The sequence below is a fragment of the Gymnodraco acuticeps genome, unplaced genomic scaffold, assembly GCF_902827175.1.
Source record: "Gymnodraco acuticeps unplaced genomic scaffold, fGymAcu1.1, whole genome shotgun sequence".
In the NCBI taxonomy this organism is placed as follows: domain Eukaryota; kingdom Metazoa; phylum Chordata; class Actinopteri; order Perciformes; family Bathydraconidae; genus Gymnodraco; species Gymnodraco acuticeps.
Genome location: NW_022989810.1, coordinates 5,833,612 through 5,856,844, shown reverse-complemented (window position 1 = coordinate 5,856,844; position 23,233 = coordinate 5,833,612). Strand labels below are relative to the sequence as shown.

Genomic DNA, 23,233 nt, shown 5'->3' with positions numbered 1-23,233 from the left:
ACACACACACACACACGCACACACACACACACACACACACACACACACACACACACACACACACACACTGGAGTTTTAGGAAATGTTTAGGGTGTCAGCTGGGGAGCACAAAAGAGGCTTTTTGCAAACGGTGTAGTTGATATACAACTTTCTGCTTCAAGTACTGTAGATTCAGTTACGTCCCATTCATCAAAAACATCATTTACAGTTGGAAAACATACGTATATCAAAGTTGTAAACTATAAAAATACCTAAAAGAGAGTGCTGTGCACTATACATGTTTCTGTAAAGGGAAGTATTTTTGAAGGAGGATCCTGCTATGTACATTAGCCCTACATTGTAATGACGCCCTTGTTCCATTCCAGGGTTTCCTCCTATTGCTCACATAGTTGAACATAACCAAATCTGACCGTGTGCATTCAAGCTAGATGGGTCCTTTTGAGACGTAATGCAGATGGATGTGGTGCAGCTGTGTGTTTGAGTCGGTTTCGGTACAGGATGTTCCCTGATTTGGGGCTATTCTGACTCGAGATTGTGTCCAGTTATGACTCCAGTTTTGGGCTGTGATTGATTTTGGTCTAGTTTGGCCCGTCGATGCTCATTTGAGTCATTTTCGTTTGACTCTGGTGGGAAAAAAAACAAGTATACATGAGGTAAACTCATCAAAGGATGTGATTGTGTCTTTTTTCTCAAAAAGAACAATGTAGGCATCCCAAAAGTAATTGGTAGTCTGGCTTGAGTATGGTTGATGTGACTCTTATCGAAATTAACTTATAGTTGGTTCTGATTTTGGTCTATTCTAAGACCAGTTTAGGTTTGTTCCATCTGATTTGAGTACACTTTGTTCTGAGTTATGTTATAGTTTTGGTCTAGTTTCCATCTCGGGGTCTGTCCCTCTGTCAGAGCAGGTCATGCTCATAAGCACGAGGAGCAGTGGGGGTTTTTGTGGCATTGTTGGGGTCTCCAATTCCCATCCTATCCCTAGTTCCATCCCTGCCCCCCCCCATCCCTTAAACCCAGCCAGAACAATAGAGGGGGTCCGCGCTGTCTGTCCCTTCTCGAACCCCCCCTATCTGATAAATAGGCTGAGCGGGCCTACTCTATTTGCGTGAGAAGGGCCTTTGGATAGAAAAGAGTCCACTGTGTGTGTGCGTGCGTGTGCATGTGCGTGTGTGTGTGTGTGTGTGTGTGTGTGTGTGTGTGTGTGTGTGTGTGTGTGTGTGTGTGTGTGTGTGTGTGTGTGTGTGTGTGTGTGTGTGTGTGTGTGTGTGTGTGTGTGTGTGTGTGTGTGTGTGGGAAGTGGCAGGTGTTTGGGTCAATACTGTCATCTTACATTTTGGTGACCGGCCCATGCTAGTGGGATTACTGGATGGGTCAGGAGGAGAAGGGGATGCTTCTCAGACGTACAGAGTACACTACAGAGTACATTGCACAGGAAGAAAATACGTTGTAGGAAATGATGGGAATTTTACTGAAACAACTTTCTGTTTGGAGTGGCCAAGGAGGTTGTGTTTTCATGTTGGTTAGTATATGTGTTTGTCAAGGCCGAATTCTCATGAAACTGACAACACGTTTCGGATACACACATATTTCACTTATGGAAATGGCCTTGGCCGAGGTCTCTGCTCTCCAAGTGCCCCTGTAGTTTTCAAAATGATTGGTGTGCATCTGTAGGTTTTTCTACTCGTGTGTAAATTGCTCAGAAGTGGACTAAGTACCCCCCTTAATAGGAGTATTGTAGTAAAAATACTACTAAAAATACTCAGTTTCAATTCAAAGTCTTGCGTTTGAATAAGTATAAAGTACAAAAGGATTAGCTTAAGAATGTACAGGTAGAAGTAATAATTATGCACAATTGCCCATTTCAGAATAATAAATATCATATTACAAAGTTATCAAATACATGTAATGGAAAAAAAGGACTATATTTGCCTCTCAATTGTAGTGGTGTAGAATAATTAATTAGCAGGAAATGGAAACATTTCATATTCAAGTACCTCAAAGTAGATGTACTAGTCCACCACTGGGCTCAATACTATTGTGTTATTTTTTTTAAATAATCTAAATTAGCCACCTTTTAAAACACGATTCACAATTTTCGGAACTATATATCTGTTGCATGCATTCCTTTTTGCATTGTTTACTACTTTAAAATATACTATTCTAATACTAGGAAAACTACTACTACTTATACTGATATATGTTAATACTGATCAACACGTTCTGATACCTGTTGCTTTCATTTAGCTCTGTCCAAAGCCAACAAGAGCTGTCTGCTCTCATGGGTTCAACTATCTTCAGCTTCCTATGGGTCTGTGTGTGTGTGTGTGTGTGTGTGTGTGTGTGTGTGTGTGTGTGTGTGTGTGTGTGTGTGTGTGTGTGTGTGTGTGTGTGTGTGTGTGTGTGTGTGTGTGTGTGTGTGTGTGTGTGTGTGTGCATAATTCCCTCCCCCCTCCTTCTCAAACTCTGCCTGTTTTTCTCACACCGCTCGTTAACCCCTGGGTGCTCCTGCCCATAGAGCCCCCCCTCGCCTCCCTTTCCTCCTGCACCACAGCAGCATTCCTCACACACACATATACACAGATCTGCTGTCAGCGCACAACGCAGACCAAACCATCATTACATGGTCTTAACTACCTCAGAGTTCACAAACAAAACACAGCTTACTGCAGGTCTTCCAAAAAAACCTGTGAAATGCAAATGTAACCCTGACCTAGAGCTTGATCTAGCCATAAACTAAAAATATTATCTTGATCCTAAAATACAGGATCAAAATGTGCTTATGCTACAGCAACTTGCTCATTCCCCTTGGCATTTAAGAATTTCTAAACGAGTCATTAGTAAAGTTCAAATTGTTCTTGATCAAAGATAAGACGTTTCATTGTTTTCTTTTCATTCCATGCAAATGGCTGCAAAACCAGCTCCCTTCTAAGCATTCCCTCACGTTGACATCAAACACATGGAGAGGGCGGGAGAAGGATGGAGCAGAAACACAGCGGGAGCAGAGGTGAAACCAGCACCGCCGCAACTTGTTGGTGTAATAGCGGCGAAAGCAGAAGAGCCACTCGTGGTAATAGTGTTCGATTGAAACTCCTCCATCTCTTTTCTCTCTGTGACCAACTGTCTCTCCTGCCTCCCCTTCCTCTGCGCTCCTCCACCCGTCTGCAGCCACCCGAACAACCTCCACAATTGAACCTGAATCAGTCTCACTGAAGTGTAATTAGACCGGCGACCTCAAAGACGGCCGCCAGTCTTTCACACCGTCACACTTTCTCATTCGACCGTTCTATTTGCTGCTCGCCGCAACAAGATGCCCCGGTGGTGAGTAGGTTTACACACACAAACACATAACATGGTGAAATGGATTTGATATGGTGTTGCAGTGTGACCTGCCAATGTGTTCTTCGGCATGGGCCGTTTTTTTAACAGACCATTACAAAAACGGCCTTCACAATTTAATGGATGAAATGTCATGTGGCCATGAAATACAGATATATATAGACAAACTCTTCAGTTAAAACATTCATAATGTAGATAGTAATGCAACTGGAAGGTTTGTACGTTTGCTACTAAAGTATGAGAAAATACACATTTTTGGAAAAGGTCATAAAGATATGTATTGTATAATTCACCATAGATGAGTAGGCTTAACCAAACTCACCATAAGAAATCACCCTAAAACTTCCCAATATTAAGAACAAGTTTCAGGTTTTTTTATGTTTTAAATATACAAATTGTGGCAACATCTACAGTAATGCCATACATTGGGGAATTTCTGAGAAATCTACAGACGCAAAAAGACAAAGTCTACCAAACACTGGTTATGTAACTGTAGCAAAATAGTGCAAACATTCACTAATCGACCTTGCATGAAATACATCATTTCTTCCTGCACTCTCAACCCCAAGAACACTGATACCAAATTGAACAAAGATGACCCTTTGACCTGCATTTTAAGATTTAGCTTGAGTAATGATACACTAGCAGTTATTTACGTACAAGTAACCTGCTATTCTGCACAGTATTCAAAATGTGTTAGAATGGAACTAACTGGTCTACCAAAGAGGATTTTGGTGTCTCTCAACTCATTCCCAAATAGCTTCACTGACCACAAATGTATGCTTTAGGAACACAAATCCATGATAAGGTGTTACATTGGCACTCTGGTAGCTTCTTCTTTCTGTGCATGAATATAGTATGTGTGTTTGCATTTTCTTTTGCTGCTCATTTAAGTGGTTACTTGGGTTTGATACTTGCTGTTTGTCTTGCTTTAAAACCTGTCTTTACCTCGAGGCAAACACTGAAGAACACATCCTGTTAGAGATATGAGAACATAACAGGGCAACAGATCTGCCTCTGACTCTTCCTTACCGCTTGCACACACACGCACACACACACACACACACACACACACACACACACACACACACACACACACACACACACACTGGCAGTGAGGATGACACAGAAATCTCCTGATGGCTCTACTACAGAGAGAATGTGTGGGCTCCAACAGGCAGTTGTTGTTGTTGCGAGGTTGTTCACACACACTGCTGTAAAGTACAAAACACACACGCCAACACAAAAAAAACACACATTATAAAAAACTCAACTCGAAAAAAAAGTAACCTGTGGGTGAAATCCAATTGAATCCCCTGGAAAAAGTGTTATTGTTCAGAGTACACTGGATTGAATATTGAATGTGTGTGATACCACTAAGAAGCAGTACCATGTACTATACATTTTGGTAACATATAGATACTATACACCTTATAGGATTGTCATAGAAGTATCCAAGGGAAACTTTTAAGATACGTAATGACATAAAACCAACGCTGGTATTATAACTGGCGTGTCGGTCCTTAACATCATCGGGCCCACAAATCCTTCCTCCAGTTGACTTACATTGGGAAAGAGATGTCTGTAAATCAGTGGAATTGTTTGAATCTAAATCAATTACCCAGGACAAACACTTTTATAGACCTTTTTTAAATCATTAGGGTCTAAAAGCTGAAAAATGCGCTAAAAGCCCAATCAAGTTTTTTTATGGGCCCAGATACGGTTACGGTTGCTCTCGAGAGTCAGGCCATTCTGGTTTCATGCGCTACTGAGCAACCTTTACGGCCCGTCCACACAGCGGCGTGCGTTGAAAGCTTCACCATTCACTTTGAATGGGGTGACGTCACTTTTCGCCAAACTGCATTGTGGGAAGTGACGCGGAGCTTTGCTGGTGTGGCTCGCTGCAAAAGTTGAGCAATGTTCAACTTTTGAAGCCTCGGCAGAAACGTCAGCCATTCGAATCATATGCCAGTACAAGCTCTAGCCAATCAAACCGCTGCTTGTGTGTCAGGGGCGGGAGATTCATGTGATTGGTTGTTGGTCGAGTTTCAGACACGCCCCCCGGGAAGCTTCAACGCACACCGCTGTGTGGACGGGCCGTTATGGGAATGAACAAGACCCTCCTCCAATGCTGTATCCAGATCTCTTTATACATCCATGGATACAACTACCGTAATCAAGCCAGGTGGGCTCAACACAAATGTTGCAATTCACTTTTATGAACTGAAACACACAAAGGGCTTTTCAAAGACAAAAACACGGATACAATTCAAACCAGAAAACCTGTCAATCACAATGTAGCCATGCCCTAAACCTAAAGCATTGATGCTTTATTGTGTATTTTACTCTTAATAGAAACACCATTTGTTAAATTAACAGCATGCTGTATTGAAGAGGAACTGAAACTAGCTATAGGGTCTTAAAATGGTCAGGGAAATGTTAAATATATACAATGAGTAGGGTTATTTTCTCATAGACTTCTATGCAATCAAACCTGTGGAGTCGCACCCTGCTGGATATTAGAGATAATGCAGGCTCAAGGTACTCAAGGCATTGTCTTTAATATGCAATCTGATAACTCCCTGCTCGATGCCACTTAATCCCACAAACTAGGCCTTCAAAACCAATATCATGTCCAAGAGACATATTTACGTTCCTATGGGATTATTATAGGAATATAAAAGAGACGCATCTGGAAGTATAACATTCCACAAAGTTGAATTAGGGTCACCTCAAACTCATCACTGACCATCAGAATTCCCTTAAGGAATATTCTAGGAGTTTGTCTGTTTGCGGAAACATCTGCCCACGATTTCATAGCCAAAAATAACAAGAGAAAACTCAGCACCAAACAGGAACCGGGGCTGCTAGCTGAGAATAGCAAACGTTGTTAGTCTGTTATAAAGGACACAGAGTTTCTCTAAAGGGGACACTGAAGCTTCGTGACACATTTCTTTCATACGCGGGCTGACAGGCATTACCGTGAGACGGAGCTTATGTGGCTACCGTGGTTGTGATGGATGGCTGCATGAAAAAAGAGCCGGAGATCCCATCTGGGCCATGTCTTATCAGGCTGACTGATTCACATTGATGAAATCATGCCGCCTTGTTAACCCACCCCAGTGGAAGGGAAAAAACGAATACAGAGGAAGAAAACAAGGCAGCAGAGGAAGAGAGATGGAGAAAGAAGCATGTCAAGGAGAGTAGAAAAGGCAGAGCAGATAATGAGAGAGAGGGCAGCAGAGGGAGGATAAGTGGTAAATAGTGATGTAAAGGCACGGCAGGAGATATATTGGGATAATAAGAGCTGACTGAGAGGGATCCAGGCAGACAGAAGAGAGACACAGAGGCAGTGGGATGCAGAACATACCCATCATGCAGGAGTCATTTGACTTTTTTGGGGAGGTATTGATCACCAATGTCTGTTGAGACGATGAAAAACCAATGCGACCTTCTGTGTATCATCTGTTTCTGGTGTTTAGTCACTCAGACTTTCTTAAAGGAAGCATGATTGAATCACTCACTTGCCTATAAGCCTCGTTATGACAGATATTCTCTGCAGTGTAACCACAGCACAGGAAATTGGCCAGGATCCACTCTCTCGGCATATATCCAATAGTGTACTGAGACAATCTGCTAGTTTAGTTACATTCCACCCCACAATCAACACAGCAAACGTGTGCATGCACATCATGTGTGTGTGCATCAGGTTTGGGTTTGTGGAAGGGTGGATGGCTGCGTGGGAAACGAAAATGTGACTTTTTCCTCTGTTTTGAGAGATGTTTCAGTTTTTAAAAACAGTAAAGGTTTAAGAAATGTCCCACTACGAGGTTGGCAGTTTGAATCTCCTAATCCGCCCAAAGTGCCATTTAAAAAACGGCCACCCTAACGTCACTGATGGCAGAGAACAGCTGTCTCCAGAGGTTTGATTAGACTGGCCAATTTTCATGAAAGCAGCTACTAGAAATGACATAGAAATGACGTCAGCTGCTGTCTGAAATGTTTCCTTGTAAATTGCGACATAACAACCAACAAACTCCCATAAATGACGCTCTTTAGAGGAATGCTTTACCCACAACATTACCATGTGTATATCAAATACAGTATGTGTTCATTTAAAATGTTCGACAACAGCAAATCTACATCAAAACGTGTTTTTCCAAACTCTCACACAGCTCTTCTAGTAAAATATAAGTCTCATTAGTCCAGTGGTAGGCTTACTACTTCCCAAACGTGCATTTTAAGTAAAGCCTGACCATTAAAACACCTGTGCATAGACAGTCTCACACTAGCACTTGTTGTTTTCCGTATACACATTTGAAGTATTTTTGTGAAAATGCATGTGTCATGAGCGAAGGACGTGGGAGAGTTTATAAACTGATGTTTTGTTATAGTTGTTGTGACTGATTCACATTGATGAATGGGGTGGGGAGGCGTGTGGCGCAGTGGACTAGTGCGTTGGTGTTCGGATCAGGGGAGCACAGGTTCAAACCCCACTGCAGTCAGCATGTCGTTGTGTCCCTGGGCAACACACTTCACCCCAAATTGCTCCTGTCCACAGTATTGAGTATGTAAGTCGCTTTGGATAAAAGCGTCTAACAAGTAACATGTGATGTAATGTTGTTATCATGTTAATGGTTCCCAATTACTACAACTCGTCAAAGACATTTTCAGTTTTTTGAAAGAAAAGGCATGCAAGAAAAAAACCTTAATAGGTGAATGATAGCTCAAAATAGATAAATCCTTCAAATTGTAAAATAATGTAAAAATGAATCTCCATTAGGTAGCTGAATCAGTAGTTCCTTTGCTTCACTTTGCCTTCTGGTGCAGGTAGGTCTGAGAAAAGCAGATCACAGCATCTTGTCCGGGTAAATAAACAGCCTTCCTCACCTCCGCCTGTTTGCAATAAACTGGCCAGCAGAAGCCGATCTGCACCGGTTGCTGTGTTGTTAGACAGTAGTGGATTTTCCAGATCCACATCTGGAAGCATGCAGCAGCCACACTGCCATGGACGTCAGGCTGACAAGCTGTCTGCTAATTGGCTACATAATGTCACTTGGGATATTAATGGTAACAAATTGCTGTCAAGTAAAAAAATCCTCCCGTCCACTTTCTATGGTTTTACTTGAAATGAAGGAAACTGTCCTCCATAGGAGAAAAGTCTACAACTCTGTGTATGTATGGCATGTTTTTGGAGACTTTTGTAAAATAGTTTTAGGTTGGTGTATTTGCTATTATTACATGCTATTATAACATGTAACACAGCAGTAGTGGCTCACGTTAGCTAATATCGGCACCAATAATCAATCACTGATGTCATTCTGGGACTGACCCTGATATTGAGGACAAACTGAAAAGTGTGTACACTGCTGGCAGAGTATCTGGCAGGAGATATCTGCCTGGATTTGAAATGCAGTTTGCTATATCTGAGACAGCAATTGCCTGCTCTCTTTCAAAATACCACTTTAGGAACAGGAAATTGTGATAGTTAATGCTATGAAATCCGGCCAACGTTAGGCTTTTGTAGTAGTAGCAGTTTTCGTAGCAGTATCAGCAATAGGTGGTGTACAATATGAAAAGTTAAAGCCACGATTATCCTTGCCATAACAGTTGCGCTTCACAAATATATTCAGAAAATCTTAAAAATGTGGGTAAAACTATTCAAATGGAATTAAATCATACTGAAGCATCTTTTGGTATTTTAGTTTAGAATACAGAAAACAAGCAGATCATAAATCATAGGGCCTTTTGCGTAAATGAAGGAAACATAAACAAATGTGGCTGTCTTACGTACTTCCTGTATTTTGAAAATGAATACTTTAACTTAGGGGAATAATGAGTACTTCTTTGACCTCTGATTAGCAGTAATGCTAGCAGTACCATAAATAAGAGACGTTTGCATTTTGATGAGAATAAAGAGCAGATTTCGAGTATTTGTGGTGAGATTATTGCTCCTTTTACAAATAGTGCAACAAACACACAACACAAGCTCCCCTCTACACTCCCCTAATGCTGAGCTGTTTACTCAGAGGAGCTACTGATATAGGAGAAAGCAAATGTTGCATCAAGCAGTCATGTTTGCGTAGCTTTTCCCCGGAGAGATCAGACTCTTCCAACAGGGAGTTACCTGCATCAGCCAGGCAGCAAAACAGCCATTAAGCCAGCCAACCGACCACCGTTGGAAAAAAGAAAGAAAGAAAACTAAACGAGAAATAAGCGACAGAGGATTACGCACACTGTCATTCTCTCCACATCGCACCAGTGGACCAGCTTTACACAACACCAAATGTGTCGAGACTAAAACACTGCAGGATGGGTTTACTAAAAATGGAGACAGCTCACTCCTGAGACACAAAGAGAGTGAGGCTCCTGCTTAACCTGCAGGTATTTGTATGAATCTAAGATAAGCGAGTGGAGCATACAGAGATGGTGACAGCAATCCATATTGTAATTTAAACAAATGTGGTTTGATAAGGAGCCTCACTGTAAATACTATCCTGCAGCAATTATGAGCTCAGCTTGTGTCATGCAGTATCCACAAGAGAGCGGTTGTTACAACAAGAGGACAATGGCCCTTTATTTCAAATCAGGTCCAACTGTTATGTATCTGATGTCATTGGTATAATGCAACCTCATTGACAACATATTTATTGCAGAATTATTGAAGACCACACAGATTTAATGAGATATTTTGAAATGGGCCCACACTTTTAGAACAAGAACTTCCTATGAAGCCCAACATGATTTATAGAAATAATAATAATGAATCATAATCTTCTTATATCATGTGTAACTTTAGTTAAAAGTAAATATTCATAATTAGTTTTAACGATAATCATTATACATCATTTTAAATGACTTATAGGGTCATCTATCATAATACTTAAAACATTTATACTTTTTATACAACCTATTTTAAAAATCCATAATGAAATATACTTATAATGCGACATATGATTATACTGCATAATAGTAATACATAATATAGTGTTATATCATTAGAATGTATTTTTACTATGAGAATTATAATACACTTTCAGAAATTTACATTTTAAGATTTATAATATGTTGTCATTGAGTGCTCATAAGTATAATTACAGTGCTATTAAGAAATATAAGTATGTTTATAGGACATAATAGACATGGATGTGTCAACAAACTTGATGTATTATAATGGTGTGGCATGAGTTGCTAATGAATGGGCTTTTACACACTGGCTATTTGGACATACTTAAAAGATTGATATAATAAAAATGTGTTTGGGCGCCCTGGGAGCTTCAGTGTAAGAGTTGGCAGTAACAGTCCTTAAAATGATTCCTAATACAAACAAGTACAGCACAAAAACCTCTGCCTCAGATCTATCTGGGACACTGATGCCTGTGGAGCCTGCTGTCCAGGTTTTAAACCTAAGCACACCAACTGCTTGAGAGAAGTCATATCGCAATATGTGCAGCAGCCGGCAGCAACCTCAAATAACTTCATTACAGTGCTGCATCTGTAGTGTGTGGCTAATATACATCCCATATTCAGAAGCTCCCTTTATGTTTTAGTGCACGCATTTACTGGCATAAAAACCCAGATAAATCATGTTCAAAACTAGCCACGACCAAGTTTAGGCTGTAGCCCACCCACCTTTTGTGTCAGACTTAGTAATTAAGACTGCTAAAAATGGGTCAGTTTTTTTCTTTGGGATTTATCAGGTTTTGTTTTAGGGGGCTTTGTGACCCTTGTTAAAAGAGATTAATTGGGTAATTTCAAGGAGTTGGTCAGGTATAATCTGATGGGATTAGTGGCTCTTTAAATAGAGTTCTACGGCCCGGGGATTAGACGATCACGGCCAGTTGGCCTCAGGAGCAACAGATTTGTATCTCTTCTCATGTTTTTAGCTTAAGGGTAAAGTAGGTTATGATGCTGTATGTTGCCCTAAAGAGCTACAACTACATATTGATTGTTTGGTTTGTAAAATGTCTGAGAAATATGCCTATCACGTCGATTTGTGATATCTTTAAACTTCTTGTTTTCACACTTCAAATTCAAAAATATATACTATATGGTATAAAACATAGAATAGTAGGATCTACTATTTGCTATAGCAGATAGTAACAGATCATTAGTTTGGAGCTTCCTGGAACACCTCCAGTGTGGGGATGTGTTTAGCCAGGATGGTGGGTTGGGGGTTGGCTGGGGGTGGAAACGGGGGCACTACCAGGGGGCCCTACCTTCCTCCCCTCAACTATCCTCCTCACATCTGGATACAATGTGGGAACAGGGCACTGAGGCCAGGGGGATTGCTGAAGGGAGGGTGTGGGTGTGCTGGAGGATTCTTTACAAAACATCAAGAGCCAATGGAAAAAGGTGGTGGTGGTTTTGCTGTTAGTGGATTTGGGGCTGTGTGTGTGTGGTGGTGGAGAGGTGGTAGGGGGAGACTAAAAAAGCACCCTGTCTTTGGTCCTCTTCTTCCCTGTGTAGTTGACTGCAAGGCCCCCGAGCAATAGACAGACAGAGAGGCAGCTGGGAGCTGAGGTAGTAGCAAACAGCAAATCCAGACAAGAATCTGGTGTTTCTGGGTAAATACACCTGATAAAACAATCAGTCAGTCAGTCAGCCTTATAGGGCTATACTGTATACGCACCAAATACAGTGATTCAATTCCACTTTTGATCCAAAGCATGGGAGCGAAAGGAACGCCTCAATTACCAACACTCTGATTTAGTTTAAGATGTTTTCACGCATTTTAAACACATGAAATACAATTTAATATCTGTTTCACAATCATACCGTATGCAAAGTATGAAGGAATTAAGTCCTAATTAAAATGAATCATTAAATGATTGAACCCGAGTTAAAAGGGCCGGATGGATTGACAAACGAAAATGATTGATTTCATTTTTGCATTTTTAGCTTCTGTCGCTAGCAGTTTGATGGTGTTTTCTATAGGCCCGGGTGGCGTAGCTGAAACTACACACACCATCCACAGTCACATCAATCCCACTTTTATATCATGGGTGGTTAACCTCCTCTGACAGCCTACAATCAGAAAACATTTAACATTTATGACCTACTAGAAAGAATTCAATGACTCCGCATGGCCAAATGTCTTAAAAATGTTAATGAAAGTGAACACAAATCAGTGAATCCGCCCTGTGATCGGTGTCTGCTCCAAAATGTATTCATACAGATTTGCAATGCATTTGAACCAACCAACTTTGATGTATACAAATGGTGCACTCACCATTACCATGTAAAACACCCATTGTGTCACTGGAATTCCATCTAGTTAAAATTGCAAAATTGTCTCTACAGTCTGATTTGCCAACATTTACAGAACAAGGGCTACAACGAGGGTCTTGTTGAAAGAACGTAATGTAATGTATATCACTCAGTCATAGCACAACTTAACTACATGATGGAAAAGGCTTGTACTTGTTATTCCTGCTGAGTAGAAACCCTCACATTAGATGACTCTTGCAATTGTTCACCTTGCATGCATGTGTGAAGTTGAACTGTATCTCTGATCCACATGTGGATTTGCGGTGAGCTCATTAGCCCTTGGGCGACCCTCCCCCCTCCACTTCACCTCTGTCCTCAGTGACCCCGAAGCCTGCTTGACCCTGCCAGAGCTCCACTATTACTTCCTATACCCTGTTTCCTAACGCCTGTCCATCCTGCCATTACAAAGTAGCATAGAACAAAGGGGGAAAGACTGTCATACTCCTAACCCTAACCCTACCTCAAGCATTGTCTAAATGTGTAGTTTCTGGCTTTTCTAGCTGTTCCTATTATCTTTAACAAGGCTCAGATATGTTCGCTTGACTCATTTTGAGAACTGGCAGCAAAGGAGAACTAAAACTGCCCCCTGAATTTCCATATGAGTGGGTCTGCTCAGGAAGTAACAATAGTGACTTTCAGGCATGTCAATGAGAGCGTTGTACAACAGTCCTGCTCATTTAACGTAATCGTTGTTGGAGTATGATGCGTTTAGCTGTTATCCCATAACTCAGGAAAAAAGGACTCGTGTCTTTTTTCCTCCATTATGATCAGAAAAGCAGTTTTTGACAGGATTAACTCCAGACTTCAATCCATCTACCCCCCACCCCACACACACACTCAGTAAAAAGCATCGCGGCAAGGTTAGGCTGACATCAGCGCCTAACGATCAGTTCCTCTGTGGGCTGAATGATTAGCTGCAGTAGCCTGGAGACTTTTCCAGCTTGTTTCCCTAAGTTGGTCAGACATGCAACATCACTGGCCTTCAATCTGCTCTAACTAAACACACTGTGTACATTCTCTCTGACTCTAAAGAGAGGGAAGACTTTTACGGACTAATAGACGATGCTAAGAATGTAGGGAATGTGGGGCAATTGAGGTGGATAGGGAAAATGTTTTGAAGTGTGTCGTGTTTAAAGTTGTTTTCGTACTCAAACGGAGCAACAACGGTATCTCCTCGAGGGAGATCAGACAACAATGTGAATGTTTGTATAAATGGTTGGAGTTGTTAGCAGTTAAACTAAAGTGAAATGACACATTGCAAATATCTTTAAAGAGGTATTCCTAAAAGTCCTGTTGTTTTCCAAAATGAAGTTCTAACGAAATGCTCTTTACATTCGCTTCACAGAAAACTCTTATCAAACATTTTAGTAATTATGTTTATGAAGTTTAAGTTGGGGACAAGCCTTACTTACCTTACTATCGCTATGAACACACATAAAAACATAATACGAAACTTTGTATCAGACTTCATCACTTTTTGGTAACCTTTTAATTCCAGTTTAGAGTGTGTTTATGAACTGGAACAGAATGGTGAATGCTAAAGAGGAGCCTCTCTGCTTAGGGAAACAGCTCACCCAACCCCCACCCACCCTTAATGCCCTCTGGGCTGCTGTGAGTTTGGATTAAGTTTGGGTGCCACGTCCCCTCCCTACCGGGCCCGGACGTCACCCCTGCCAAACATACAGAGTTTTTGTCATCGAGTGGCCTGTCAAAAGGAAGTCTTGCAGAGAGATAAATAGACTGAGGTTGAAAGAATGCAGAGGAAAGAAAGGCTGGTTTTACAAATGATAAGGAAACGTCTGCGTGCTAAAAATGATTAGTTGACTAAGCAAATCAACAGAAAAATAATAGTTTGACTATCAATAGTTTTTCATTCAAAATATTTCTGAAGACATTAGTTACAGCCCTGAAATATGTCAAAATATGCTAATTATGTGTCCAACTCATTGTTCATCAATCAAAGTGTTTTGTTTTATTAGTTCTTTTGGTTAAGTATGCATATCGAGACATTCATGTATTGAAATAAAAGGTGAATCAATGCCTTAAGGTGTTTATGTTACACCATTGACAGGTTTGTTTTTAAATTCCCATTTTAATGCTATCTAATTAGGGTATCACTGGTGTGTGTGGTGTGTGTGGTGTGTGTGTGTGTGTGTGTGTGTGTGTGTGTGTGGTGTGTGTGTGTGTGTGTGGTGTGTGTGTGGTGTGTGTGTGTGTGTGTGTGTGTGTGTGTGTGTGTGTTGTGTGTGTGGTGTGTGTGTGTGTGTGTGTGTGTGTGTGTGTGTGTGTGTGTGCATGCGTGCGTAGTGTGTGTGTGTGTGTGTGTGTGTGTGTGTTGTGTGTGTGTGTATGTGTGTGTGTTGCAGGCGTGCGTGCGTGTTGTGTGTGTGTTGTGTGTAAAGCAGTGGATCGATAATGGCAGTCTACTACGGTGACATCTGGGCTGGACAAAGAGTGCTGTTCCTTCCCCCGGCAGCTCTCCCCTTCTCTCTCTCTCTCTCCCTCCTTCTTTCTCCCTTCCTCTCAATCCCCGATCACAGCCACGTGGTCCTCTGGGCTATTTCTCCCAGCTAAGCTTATTTCTCTTCTTTAATCCCACAGCAATCACAGCAACAATGCCAAGCGTGGGTTCATAGACGCAGGCAGAAATATATTAACTATGATCGCTCAAAAGCTGATAAGCACTGCTAATGAATCCGGCACATTCAGCCTCAGCTCTGTGTGCTTGTGATTGTTATTTCATTGGATCATCAATAATGTGTAAGAGGGAAAATCAACATGAGTGCCAGTGATGGATAACGCAGCATGTTCCGTATAACGGGCTAACATTGAAACTCTTGACATTCTACAATCTGTAAATTCAAAAAACACACATCCTTTTCAATTGAACTGACTCTGTCAAGGAGCTGTTAAGCTGCTTGCATCACTGCAGGCTCGAGCTGCTGCCTGCAAGTGTCCTCAGTTGCTCTGATAAATGGGCTCCATATCATACTCTCATCCACTCAGTGTGGGCCAACCCTGATTTAGTTCCTGCATTCCTACAGCTGATTACATTATTGGTACACATTCTAGCAGTAGTTTGACCATGCAGTTTGTCAAAGCAACACACCTGCTTGTGTGACATGAAGATGAAAACGTCATGCACAAACACAAGATGTCTTTACACACTTGAACTTTCCTTAGGAACCTTTGAAGGAACTCATGGCAATTTGACCATGGGGACCACTGTTTTCTCAACCCACCTCCCTATGTCTAGGGGCGTAGTACTTTCTATAGAGGTTGGTGAACTTCGGGCTGGGGCTTGAGGCACTGATCTGAATTCTCTGATTGGCCGTGCCCTCGCAATTCACAGGACGGCATCAACCGCCATTTGAAAAAAAGCCTGCATTTGACTGTTAACTGACACAGCTGTCAATCATTTGAGAGTTTGAGCCAGGCTAAAATGTTTTAATATGTCTTTTTTTTTTTTAAAGTTTCAACATGTTTTCATGCTATGATGCTTCTCCGGACCCTCACCACCATAGGCAAAGGATAACAAGGCCCTGTTCCCTAATCCCCCCTGCCTCCACCCGCCTTAAACCCCACACCAACTCTAACCTCTCTCCTATCTTAATCCTCCGATTACTACATCGTTTTCTTTGGGCCTAATTTAGACAGCTATCAGGACTCACTACCTGGACAGGGCTGCTTGGCATGGCAGAGACTTGATCTTATTGGTCCTCATGGGTGGGGAGGATGCAGGTGTGACCCAAATAGACGGATTACCTACCCACCTGTTGGTAAAGTTTCAAGAAAATGGTCGAGAATGTTTAGGTAAATAATAATGGACGTACATATCCACATACTGGTAATGTCTAGGATGATGGTCGCAGTAAATGTAAATTGTTTGTGATTATCCGAGGCAGGAAGCAATGCGTTTCCCATGGAGGGCTCATTTATAATTTAATCCAGGAGCTTGGTGTTTCTAGGCTAACGCAGAGAGATTGCCCTTTCAGAGTAAAAACCCCCACCATGCAGCAGGGAATCAATGCCGTCACCAGAGAACAGACACAAGACATCGTAGTATTTTCTTGCTTCTGTTTCATTTTCCAAAGAAATAAGGAACAGCCTCTCCATAATCCAACCGTAATATGCCACCGACAGTGATCAAAACCTGTGAAGGCAGGCACATCCTTGCTTTCGTAAAAGACGTGATTGATACAATAGTAAGGAAGATCAGAACTTCATCAGAACTGACTCAGAGTCTGTTCAAAGCCACACAACATCAACATGAGCAGTAAGGGCAGGAATGAAGAAGTCAAAGCAGGGTAGCAATTACACTTCAAAAAGTACTGAAAAGATTCAATCAAAGACCTATTTGCACAAAGCTAGCTCTGGAACTCTGCCAGACGTGAAGTCCACAAGGTGCTGGGAACCACACAGAGATGTGCTAATGCTAAAACAGGATATATACACACTTAAACCAAGAGATACTAACCGGGAGATACACCTGAACAAGAGTAAATGCAAATCTGGTCTTGATAATGCCTTGCATTTAGGGTGGCATAAAGATGATTCTAGCATTTGCAGATTTTTCTTTAAGTTATATTTTGGCCACTTGGGGGCAGCAGAAACAAGCTACAATGACAAAGTATCAGTCAATATGACAGACTTGTCATCATATTTGGCTCATGTATACATCTGGTAGATACAAAGCAGCATGAGCTTTCATTAACTCTGTTATGTCATGTTTCTCTATTTATTCGTATGTCAATGGCCGTGTTGTAATGAAACTTGGTGGAAGGAAAAACAGGCGGATACATATACGCATTATTTTTCACTTATTGGAAAAACCACGTGTTTTCGCTCTGTTTTGGTCTACACCATCTCCTGAGGGAAATATATGGTTCTCTAACTGCTCAATTCGACACTGTTTTCTACCTCCTAACTTGTTCTTTCTGATGTTTAGTTCTGAGTAGGTGGACCACAGTGTTAGAGCATTTGAATCAGAAGTGTAAAGTTGCCGGCCAGAACATCAAAACATAAGTGGCAATACATCTCTGTAGAGTTGTGATGAATTGCAAGTTGAGTCATAATTTGCTTTGATTTGTCACTTTGAGCTAAATGTTTCATGTCAAACAAAGTCCATTGTTAATGTTTTTTTGGGATTACGCAGATTTAATATTAAAAGCAGAGTATGGAGAAAATCAACAGCACCAGTTACTTATCAATTAGAAGAATTGTTTTGAAAATGTAGAAAAACTGTTTTGCCAAGCTCAGTGTCATTATACCTACACAAAAAAATGACAGTCTTTATGGTGTTGCGCCCCCCTCTCAGTTGGTGAAGGTAAATGACTATGTCCATGGTGAAAAGGCACAAGGCAGTAATGAGTAATGAAAACAGCCGAGTTAGTGCTGCCATTCAGTGTAGGGCCTGCTGCTGTGGAATGTGAGGCGCCATTCATTCACATGGGTTAAAATGCATTTCTGCCACCCACAAAGCCCTGCCTTGTCCTCATTGTTTCTCACCACACCAATAAAACACTTCCACATTCTGAAGGGAGACGATAACGAAAATTAAATTGCTAATTTTACCCCTACATGTACAGGACAAAAACATAAGTAGGGGATATGGGAGGGGAGGGGTGGTGAACTTTGCAAAAACAAAAAGTCAGGTCTTTGAAGGAGATAAAAAGTCGAGTTGAAAGTTTAATCAGGATAAGCGCCGGGACGCAAAAGTAAGCACACACAGGCGTACAAAAGACAAACACTCCTATTGACAGAAGCCCAATGTATGGCGCATTTATATGTAAAGAGCAATTACAAAACACTCCACTCGAGTCATGTGTGAGCTCTCGAGGGATCCGTGTGTGAATGTGAGGCATCTGCGCCAGGCTCTGGCAGAAACTGGTAGAAGCTTATTCCAACATGAATCACATTACTGACAACATGTCACATTTAAACACAGCTCATGTTCCTCTTCTGCCTCGGTTAACAGTGCTCAACAAGTGATCTCAGACATGACACTGTTTGGACACTTGTGACATCAGAAGAACACTCCCATATTGTGGCTCTTCCTTCAACAGAAAAACAAGTATGACCTAAAGTCTGCCAGAAATCAATAAAGAAAAGCATGTATTTACATACCAACCTTCAACTGTATTCCTGGTTCTATGCGTGGGGGGAACAGGTGGCACTCTTAAGGGCAGTTTATCCACTTACAGTTCATTTGGGGAAGTTACATTATGTATTGTTGTGTGGTGTGTTCACTAGTATAACCACACAGTTTGGGGTTCAGGGTCGAGAAGAATTACTTAACATAATGTCTGAAATGTAAAATAGGGGAGACAATGTAATCCTGTCTGCAAAACAACGCTCCGTCTCTTCCTCCCACCCTCCCTCCCTCCCTATCCCCCCTCCCTCCCTATCTGTCTTTCTGTATCTGACCTTACACAGAAGAAAATACTGTACACAACCAGAGAGAAAAACAGTACTCCACAGAAAGGCCAAATCAACGGAGGGGGGAAAGCCATCAAGTACAGCAAGCTCACAGTTGTTGATGCCATGCACACACTTTTTTTTTTTTAAAGATAACTATTGGATACTGGAAGATTATCACCATAACCCATACTTTAAAAATCCCTCAATAACTATGCACAAGTACAGCAGCAGCCATTAGTCAACAGAAAAATAATCCCCACTTGTTTTGATTATTGATTAATCGTTAAAGTAAATGTACATAAAAAAATTGAGTAAAATGCCGTTTTCAGCTATTTAAATATGGACCAAAAGTAATTTCCTCTTTTTCTACATTGTTCATTTTTGGTGGGTTTTGGTGTGACAAAAGAAGTTTAAAGACAACAGCTTTGATTTGAGAAACTGGGATGGACATTTTTCACAGTTTTCTGACTCCTACAACAAACGATTAATCTAGATTAGAAAATACTGGAATTGTTCATGAAAAACTCAGATGGCACCAGGAAAATCATAGTGTTTGTTTGTATAGGCCTATGTGGTGTGTCACCACAGTAGCCTAATATGCCAAGTCAAAATTCCAACAACACCAGATAAGCCTAAATGTCATGTGTTCCCCTCTATCTGTATTCCTTTACTATAAACAACATGAAAGTGAGCATGTTTTTTGACGCAGGTGGGCGCGCAAGCACGTGCACGCGCGCACTGTCTTTTTCTCTCTCTCTCTATCTCACTCCACTGCAAACTGCTTTTACATAACTATCTCCTCCGATACTTCACTCAGCCCCTGAGGGGGGATCACTATGACAATCCCGTCCTTTAGTTTAAGACACCACTAATAGGTATCTTTAATAGCTTTTATGTTGACCTTTATGGATTGTGTGCTCCTATTATCACCTTTAATTGTCACTTAGGGATTCCTGCTGCTGGTTAGTAAGTTAATATCGCTCGTATCGTATGCTACTTTATGATTTATATGTTACACCGCCCTCAATATCCCTTTAATAACTTAATGTTAATATACTACCCTTCCTTAGTATCATCTTTTTCGCAAGGTTTCACTCTGTTATCAGTCTTACATTCCTTAAAAATACCCTTATAATTTTGCTGCCCCGTTTCTTAATCAGTCCACTCCTAAAGGAAATGACTGTGTTAAAGCCCAAAGAGTCGGTAAAGATTGGACTACATAGCAGAAGCCCGACGAACGCACCCTCCAAAAGAACAAACAATGATAATTATACAGTCACTTCCTTACCAGTTAGAAACACCGCTGACAAACACTCTCAAAAAAGGGACCGGTGCAGCTCTCGGAACGTTAAAATATAGAAAAGAGTCCAGCTCCGGCAGAGATAGAGAGGAGAGCCACGGTGTGTGCCGGTGCGGCGCTTGTCAACAGCGACCCGGAGTTCAACTCGGCAAAAAAACCCGTGTGGAAATATTATTATTATTATCTCTGGCGAATTCCTATCTCATTGTGTTATAGAGCAGTACAGGTTTCTCTCTCTCTCGCTCTCTCTCTCTCTTCCCCTCGCTGTTTCACGGTGTCTCTCTCTCCTGTCTCTTGTCGTTTCACTGCTGCTGCCTTCAGGTGTTGTCGGGAAATGTCGCGATTCAGATTAGTCGATTAAAAAAAAGATAGCTAAGCTATTTTAATCTCGTTTAATTTACAAAAATGACCAACATTATATTTGTTATATTTGATATTGAGATATCACTTTCGACTCTGTTACATGAATGACATGTATAGTAGGCAAAGTAATTGTTAGTGAAAATAAACATTAAGTTGTTTTTGTAGTTGAATCGATTAAGTCTCTATAGAAAAAGTTTTACGATAACTGTGATTATGATGAACAAACTGGAATAACGATAAACATACAGTAGTCTATGAATCATTAAATACATAGGCTATGTGGGTGTGTCAATATTATGATATAAGAGTAGGGTTGCCTAAATTGAAACTAGCCTATACTGCATGTTTTCTTAGAGAAATCTGAGTTAATCCACAATGACAATCATCAGTTTCCCATAATTCCCTCACTTAAAAGAAAGTGCACTAGGTAGGCTCAAATAGGGTCTTATGACGAAACTCATGTGATCATCTAACATGTCACAGTATGTCTGGTGCGATTCAATCGTGGAAGTGCCGGAGTTTATAGCCGTCCATGAATGCACCACCACAAATGGAAAGAAACCCTGTGTGTGTGTGTGTGTGTGTGTGTGTGTGTGTGTGTGTGTGTGTGTGTGTGTGTGGTGTGTGTGTGTGTGTGTGTGTGTGTGTGTGTGTGTGTGTGTGCGTGTGTGTGGACAGGATCAAAAAAGGAGAAGCAGAAAAGTTTGTCCTTGTCACTGAACCTGAGTGCACACACATCTCACATTTTAACATTGTGTGTATGTGTTTCGTCTCCATTGCGTTCTACCAGCAGGATCAGCTGCTTTATTTATGTGTGTGTGGTGTTTAAAGTGTCCAGAAGAACAATTGCCCCCGGCCCATACCCCTGAGCAGTCCCACCACCATACATGCGCAATGGTATCCTGTGCGCAAAAAGACGTGTTGGTGCCACACACAGCCTGCGATCGCGCTAGCCTACTTTGACACACACACACACACACACACACACACACACACACACACACACACACACACATTTCGTTCCAGTCACCTGCACGTAGAGGCAACACGTCTGATAGTGGAGTTAAAGAGAACAAGTCACTCGGATTCCCCCCCCCCCCCCCCCCCCCTCCTGGAGTCGCAGCTATTGTGTCGCTTTACCATAACAGCAGGCTCACATCCTGTAGGTACATCATCATTTGGGGAGGGGAAAAAAAGTTACATGCATGCCCCCCCCCCTCCTCACACACGACCCCCCACCACCACCACTACCAACACCATTTACTCAACTCATCCATCGCCACATGTTTCCACCCCCCCCCCCCCTCCTTTCACACACACCGCATGCAGATTAGCTGTTTGAGTTTGAATCGGCACAGGGATTGAAAGGAAGAGAAAAATGCGCACATACACGCGCGTACACACACACACACATATAAATGTTCCAGTGGTTTCAGATCCTCATATCTTTGACATTGAAGAGAGAAGTTCCGGCTGGCTGCTGCTGGCACCTGTGCCTTGCTCAGTGGCAGTTGTGTGCCATGTCTATTATGTAGGACACGTCCTCCTAATATGGATATCCCCCTCCCTACCGTCCACCTCCGCCCTGAGTGTCTGCCTCCGTGTGTATGAAACATTCTTTAAAAAAAAGAGGAACTGTTTATCCATCTCTTGGATGTTTTCTACTCTGATCTGTCTTCTTTTCGTTTCTCTTTTAATTTTACTCGCACTCGTATTGTCACCACAAATCTGTGTGAATGCCGTGATTGAGTGGGTTTTCCAAAAAATAAAAAAAATACAATAGATCCTCAAGGAGGAGATAAGCTTGTGGAAAGTTTGTTTAACCTCAGGACATGACTCCAGCTTTTCTCACGTTATTCTTACATGTTCTTATTCTAAAAACGGACTTAAGGCAGTTTTTAAAGCTTGATGAAGTATGGTGACTCGCATATACATACTTAAACTGCTATGATGAAACATGGACATTACAAATGTTTACCTTTACACACTTCTGGCTCTGGTCCCTGCTTGATACGATCGCCGACAGGACGTGATAACAGATGTATTTGTCCTTAATCAACCACTACACCCTTGTCTGCATGAAACCTATTTATACATCAAGATCGGACTATCGCCCCCACCTACAGCCCATTCAGAACACACGGGGTGTTCCGGTTGAGTCTGTATGCGAATATAAAGAGAGGAAATAAATGTGCGTACCTGCTTTATCCAAAAGAATAATCCAGGGTGACTTCAAGAAGCAGAGACAATCCTAAAGGTGAAAGCATGCTCTTTGCAGTGTATGCTGAAGTGCATGATTGAGTAGGGCGAGTCCACTTTGTCCCGCGGGGGTGGGCAATTATCCTTACCGGTGATTTTCGTTATATCACCGATATATTTCGTGTTGATTATGAACATAGAGAGTCATATGCGTGATTTGAATCAGAGTAAATACTTATATACTGATGTAAGCTAGTTCCCGTAGTGAGTTATTTTCTTCATTTCCGGACACCCCTTTTCCTCGGCTGAATGGATTCTCCCGCATTAAATGGAACTATCTGC

At 41.6% G+C, this 23,233-nt stretch overlaps 1 protein-coding gene across 1 annotated transcript in view; it reads right to left on the bottom strand.

Annotated features, from left to right (window-relative positions):
- The window catches only part of LOC117555127 (zinc finger protein 516-like), a 56,415-nt gene extending 33,429 nt beyond the window's left edge, over positions 1-22,986 (bottom strand). Inside the window, 1 exon segment of the mRNA XM_034229863.1 lies at positions 22,892-22,986. The gene's annotated coding sequence lies outside the window, so the exon portion shown is untranslated.
- Between the last annotated feature and the right edge of the window lie 247 nt (positions 22,987-23,233).